Below are 6812 nucleotides of genomic sequence, written 5' to 3' on the forward strand. Positions count from 1 at the left end.
AGTTAGAAATGAAGTAATTAAAATACTTATCTAAACCCTACAAAAGACTTTTTATTAGACAAATTAAAAAATTATTTTTATTATTACAAATATTGCGATACATTTTAAAGTAATTTGAAAATAATTTATTTATATTAAAAAAATAGTTTTTATTTATTTATTTACAAATAAAGTTTTTGTTAATTTACGACAAAAAAAATGATTTTTACTGACATTCGCGTTTATTTTTAAAAATGGCCTTTTCTTATTTTTATTAAAATATTTTGGTGAATGTAATTTCATTAAAAAAATTCAAATTGATTTTAGTTACAAGAAAAATGATTTTTTTTAATTTACTTTTTCTAGAAAAAAGAATGAATTTTTATAATTTTATTTTTAGGAAATATTTCAATTCAATTTTTATTTAAAAATAATAATTTTTACAAATTTATTTAGAATTTTTTTTTATAAATGTATTTATAAAAAAGTGTACCAATCCAAATTTATTATGAAAATGATTTTTATAATTTTATTTTGAATCCAATTTCATTAAGAAAATGATTTCTATTTGATTTTATTTAAAAGGATATATTACAAAGTGCTTTCATCTTCATCTTATTTGAGAAAAGAATTTTTTTTTTTCCATTTTGTTAAAAAGAGCTCTACACTTTATTCCATAAGTGTTATTTCAATTTTGTTAAAAATACTACAAATTTATTATTTAAGAGAAAAGGTTTCAGTTTTTTATTTTTTTTACCATTCAATTTAACATTTTTTTAATTTTTATTAAAAATATTTTTATAGTATTTATTTGAATAGAGATTTTACAATTCTTATTTAGAAAGTATTCTAGCAATTTTTAGTGGAAGAAAAGTTGTCTTTATTATTTAAAAGATATTTTTTACAGTTAAGATTTTATTTAAAAAACATCTTGGCATTTTACACCTTTTAATATCGTTTTAAATGCTTTTTATTTGAAAAAAGAAAATGTGCAATTTTTATTTAAAAACCATTTTTACTGTTTTTATTTAAAATATATTTTAATGGTTTTTTTTGTTTAAAGAAAGAAAAATCTATAGTAACAAATGGAATAGTTGCATCACTTAACAAGATTCCAAGCCTAGGAGTGGAGTAATCCGATGTTCCCATCCCTTTTGATGTTGAATGTAAAACTTAAGGCCATCCCGTTAACAATACATTTTGTGTCCACATGACCTAGGAAGCAATTTAGTATATGGTTGTTCATTAATTTAGTTTAAATTTTTATATGCTCCTCATGATTATATAATTGAATGTGCTTTAAGTAACAATATACACTTTTGTTTTTTCTTTTCTTTTTTCTCTCTTGTTTCTACTTTTCTCTCCCAACCATGAAACCGGGGGAAAAGAAAAGAATTTTAAACCTTAGATTATGTTTGGTTTCTAAAAGTACAAGGAAAAGAAAAAAATAATAAAAAAATGATTTTTTTTTTCATATTTCATTTTGCTATGAAAAATATGAAAAAAGGTTAATTATAATTAAAATTATTAATAAATTTTTATATTTTTAAATTATTCAATCTTTATGTAGAAAAGTTAAATAAAAAAAATTGACATAATTTATTTTTTCTTTCCTTTTATTTTTCCTTTTTAGTTTCTTTCCTTTACATTTTCCTTTAAATTTTTGGAACCAAAGATAACCTTATAGTTTTTGTTTTTTCAATTTTTAAGGAAATAATAAAAATTCAACTCATGCACACAACTACAAGGTTAAAACTCCAATAGCATCTCACAGTGGTCCAATTCCCAAAAGAGGAAATACATATATCTAAATTAATAAGGGTGGCATCAGAGACATGAGAATTGAAACCTTACATTCTCCATTATTTCAATTCAGAGATTTTTTTTTTTTCTTCATTTTCCTCCGAACTTTACATTCTCCCTTATTTCTATTTCAATTCCATGGGAGCTGCTTTAAAGAAAAGGAAAAATATATCAACCCTTTAAGTATTCAATTTCATTACTTCTATTGTTTCCTTAATAACCATACATCGGGAAAAAAAAAAAGCCTAGCCAATCAAAGCTTGATTTCTAGGAATATGATTTTTTGAATTCTAACAAACTAAAACTTCATGCATCACAATTTGACAATAGGTATTGTATTTAAAATTAGATCATCCCATTCAATGAAAATAAGGATCAAAGCAACTGAGGCATTGTGATATCAAAGCATCATGAATTTTTTTTTAAAAAGACAAAGGCAAAGCTATAGAGAGAAAAATTGTCTTCAAATATGAAAGTAGACTAGAAAATTAAAGTAATAACTTGAATCCCAAATAATAAAAACAATGAAAGAAGTAGATTAAAAGTTAAAGGAACCTAGAAAATTAGGGGAAGAAGAATTGAAAATCGTAAAGAGAATGTGGAAATTTAGAGGAAAAATTTAAAAAAAAAGATTTATATATATATATATAGACAAAGCTATAGAGAGAAAAATTGTCTTCGAATATGAAAGTAGACTAGAAAATTAAAGTAGTAACCTGAATCCCAAATAATAAAAACAATGAAAGAAGTAGATTAAAAGTTAAAGGTACCTAGAAAGTTATGGGAAGAAGAATTGAAAATCATAAAGAGAATGTGGAAATTTAGAGGAAAAATTGAAAAAAAAAATTTATATATATATATATATATATATATATATATAGAGAGAGAGAGAGAGAGAGAGAGAGAGAGAGATTGTCTTCGAATATGAAAGTAGACTAGAAAATTAAAGTAATAACCTGAATCTCAAATAATAAAAACAATGAAAGAAGTAGATTAAAAGTTAAAGAAACCTAGAAAGTTAGGGGAAGACGAATTGAAAATCGTAAAGAGAATGTGGAAATTTAGAGGAAAAATTGAAAAAAAATATATTTATATATATATATATATATATATATATATATATATATATATATATATATATATATGTGTGTGTGTGTGTGTGTGTGTGTGTGTGTGTGTGTGTGTGTGTTGCAATCATAACTATTACATGATAAAACAAGGGATTGTTGGTGTTGTGCCGACTAGATACAGGTTCATCCAACTTCATTGGAACTAGACGAGCTTCTCCCTGTACAAAAGGATGTCCGAATAGGTGGTCCAGACAAGCTTCTCTAAAGCTTAAGTCAAAATCTAGCAAGAGTGAATCCAACTATTTTGAATGGCTATGTGCGTGCGTACCTTTTTCATGCTTCTCGTGGGGTTTTTATAGAACATAAGGCACCATCGTCATAATGTTGATTGTGCATCATGCCTTTCTTGTGCTGATGATAGTCGTCGTGGCAGATACTAAGCCTTAATAAGGTAGTCAACGTCATCATCTCAACGCGGGTTGGGCAATCATACCAAACAAGAGCTGCTAATTGGTGCCATTTGTTGGTTGTCGTGCAAGAATCTTGGACTATGTCATTGACTGTGCATTTACATTTGTCGATGTCGTTGATTGCATGTAACAACTGATTGACATTGATTTTTGGGTGTAAAAGCAGTCTAGATTGTTGCTCAGGCATTGAGTGTGATTAATCATCTATCTAATGCCTGAAATTTCTAGCTAGATTGGTTTGTTTGTCTGGAAGACCCAGTCGGCTTGATCTATCCATTTCGTCTAACATTGGGAAAGAAGGAAAACTATCTCTCCTCTTGTGTCAAATGAAGCTTATCTTGGTCCAGACGAATTATTTGCTTACCTTGGACAACCAAAGGGTCTTAAGCTTGGGGAGGACACGTGGAACGAAGCTTTCCACAATGCCTTCTAATTCGTCTGCTTCTGTTTGGTAGGGTAGCTAATGAGCTGGGACAGGAAGAATTATCTATTTTTTTTTAAGTTTTTGGGCGCCAAGGGATGCGTGTCATTTGATGTTTTAATGATGGGTCACATCAAATGAGGCTAGCTGTTAGGCGACGTGTCCCTTCACTAATCTTGGTATGTGCTACTAAGCAGTGTGTCTCTTGGGCTGCCTAGGTTTTTGTTCCTTATAAATAGCTAGGTTCTACTCATTTGGTACACCTTTTGGCTTTCCCCGCTTAGTTTTCTCTTGCCTCTGTTGTTTTTTTGCCACCACTATGTTTACCACCAATTGCTCTCATTTGCTTTCATCGCCATCGACGACTAGTTTGCTATCGAATGATCTATTCTTCACTAGAGAGCATTTCAATCTTGACTTTGGTATGTTTTCTACTACCCGTTCGTTTTTTTGTTGTGCCTGTTGTTGTTTCTCGGATTGTGTTGGTTTTATTTGTTTTGAGAGAAAATGGACATATTGATGTCCAAATTTTGGGTTTTTCAGTCTCCTTTCTCATTCTTATTGTTTGTTTGGAGAAGAGATGGACGTATTGATGTCCAAATTTAGGGCTTTTTGGTCTTCCTACTTGCTCCTGTGTCGTTATAGTATTTATGTCATCCCCTCACGTTTTTTGCAACTATTATGATGGTGCGATGTGCTCGATTTTTCGCCCGCTGTCAGCAAAGAAGCTTGTTCTGCAAGTTTCCACACCCAAATCTGTCTAGGCTCAGACTATAGTCTGTCTAGGTTTATTTATATATTGCTGAGACAATGTAGAATGATGAATTGGCTAGGTGATTGGTTCGATAACTGCATTAACCTGCGTAGGTTTCTACATGGCTTAAATCCACTTAGTCTAATGGAAAGAGGAGTTACTTCTACTAGTGGAAGGCCTCAACAAGGTGGATGGAAAAATACTAGAGTCAAGCGCCTCAGACCTGACCGCCCAGTTGGTGTCCTATCCAAGTGGGAATTCTAGGCTCGTTTTCATATTCCAGACATCATCCCAATTCAGCTAACAGACGACAAGGCTCTATCCTCTGTCGATATTTCGAATAACATGATATGCTTTACCAAGAAGTAGTTTGTTGAAGTGCTCCGTTTTCCTCTTCCTTCCATTTTTAAACAATTTCTTCCCTTCACACAAAGCACTTTGACCTTTCTTTATCCGAACATTATCCGAATATTGATGGAGTGTAGTGTGTTAGACATGCTTTTCCAACTAGATCTTTCCCTATTGGAAGTCTTATTCATCTATATTGTCAAGATGAGCCAAAAGGAGAGGTTAAGCTTGTTTGCCCACATTCCTTCCCTTTAGTTGGTGACCAATTTTCTAGAATCAAGCAAAGGCTAGTCTAAGGCGCATGTTTTGGTGTTCGGCCCTTAGAGCAGTTTGTTTGAGGGTCAGGATGGAGTTTTTTCTTCACGACACTCGTTGGAGATTCCAAGTAGACTATACTTTTATCACTTTCATTCCGTCTTGTTGTTATTTCCTCATTGTTGTTAATATACTCACGATATTTATGTTTGTCTAATGTAGGTAAAAAAAGGCGAGGACACATTATCAAAGTGGGTGGAGAAAGCTTCATTCTCCCGTCTTAACAAGTTGTTCGAAAAATATGCTGCTAAACAAGCTCATAGCGTTGTCTTATTGGACAAGAATATGCAGGCACTGATTGAAAAACCTAAGTCGTTTATCATCCAGGTGTTTCCTCAGCTAGCTTCTCTGTCTTTGGTATTTGACGAACATTTCATGCTGAAGGTTTTGCCTTTCTACGAGGTTGCTCGTTTGATGGATTCTGAAACATGTCAGGCTCGTCTAGAGGAATGGGGGAAGAAACACCAAGAGAGAGTATTGAGGTAAGCTCTACTTGCTTGTTGTATAACTTTCAGCTCCGCTATCTGTTCTTTTGCCCAGAAGAAGAAGAAGTCTGCGGCTTGTCCCATCCAGAAAATGAGAACTTCGCCTCCTGCCACCTTGTCTTCATTGTCTGCTTCAGCCTCTTCATTCTCTCTATTTTCATCGTCTTCCAATGACAAAGCAGAAACAGGGGTGAACCGAATGGTGCCCCTTATTATTTTTTAGGAAGAAGAAGAAGAGATGGTTTCCAACTTGAGAGTCGGATTTTGCGAGAAATAGCATAAACGCTTGCCCAAATCCATTGCTATCGACATTTCTCCTTCAAAGAAAGCTTGTCCGACGCTCAGACCGGATTCTTTGTCCAAGCTAACACTGTCGACTACTACTACAGTCGTCACTTCGGACCCAGATGAGAAACCTTCCTCTGTTGACGACATTTCCTATCACGAGATGAGGAAACCCTTCATCGTCTCGGGGAACATTAGTGAGGACTCATTCTAGTGCCTAAATTCTTCTTTTCTCCATCCAAAGCCAACCTATGTACCTAGTCGGGAGGAGGTGTCCGAGCTTCTAAGTCGTATTCCTTTCTTCATCGAAAGGGAGACTCTAGTGCAGGACACGAGGGTGCTCTTTCCAGCTATGCAGCGAATCCCGATCGAGGTGGATGAAGACCCTAACCAATCTTTCATGACATGGCTTCCTTACGGTAGTCCGAACACTACCATTGGCACTATCATTCATATGAAGGACTACACAACTTTTAAGACAACAAAAGTGGTAGGTCATCTTCATCTTTTTCACTTGTGACTTTTCTTTTTTTCCTTTAGTCTCGTGTTTCATAATTATCTTTGTTGCTTCCAAGTGGTAGCTGGAGTTCGTAACCTCATGTGGTAGCGAGTGCACCTTTTCCAGCGACTAGAAGCAGCTGAAACCATGAGGGCATACATTGCCCAATAACATGGATGGAAACAAGAAGCTTCTAGCCAACTTGAAGATGACAAGAAGCGAGAATGCTGCTGCTTGAAAACTGGCTAAGAGACTGTTGTTGCTTGAAAATTGGCTAAAGAAGGTGTCTGTCTACTAAGGAAGGTGCGTCTACTGAGGAAGACCGATGAGGAGAAGGAAACGTCTCAAGCTGAAGCTTGTCGGTTAGTTGGGAAGAAGACAAC

The sequence above is a fragment of the Vitis vinifera genome, chromosome 1 (genome assembly GCF_030704535.1).
Source record: "Vitis vinifera cultivar Pinot Noir 40024 chromosome 1, ASM3070453v1".
Taxonomy (NCBI): Eukaryota; Viridiplantae; Streptophyta; class Magnoliopsida; order Vitales; family Vitaceae; genus Vitis; species Vitis vinifera.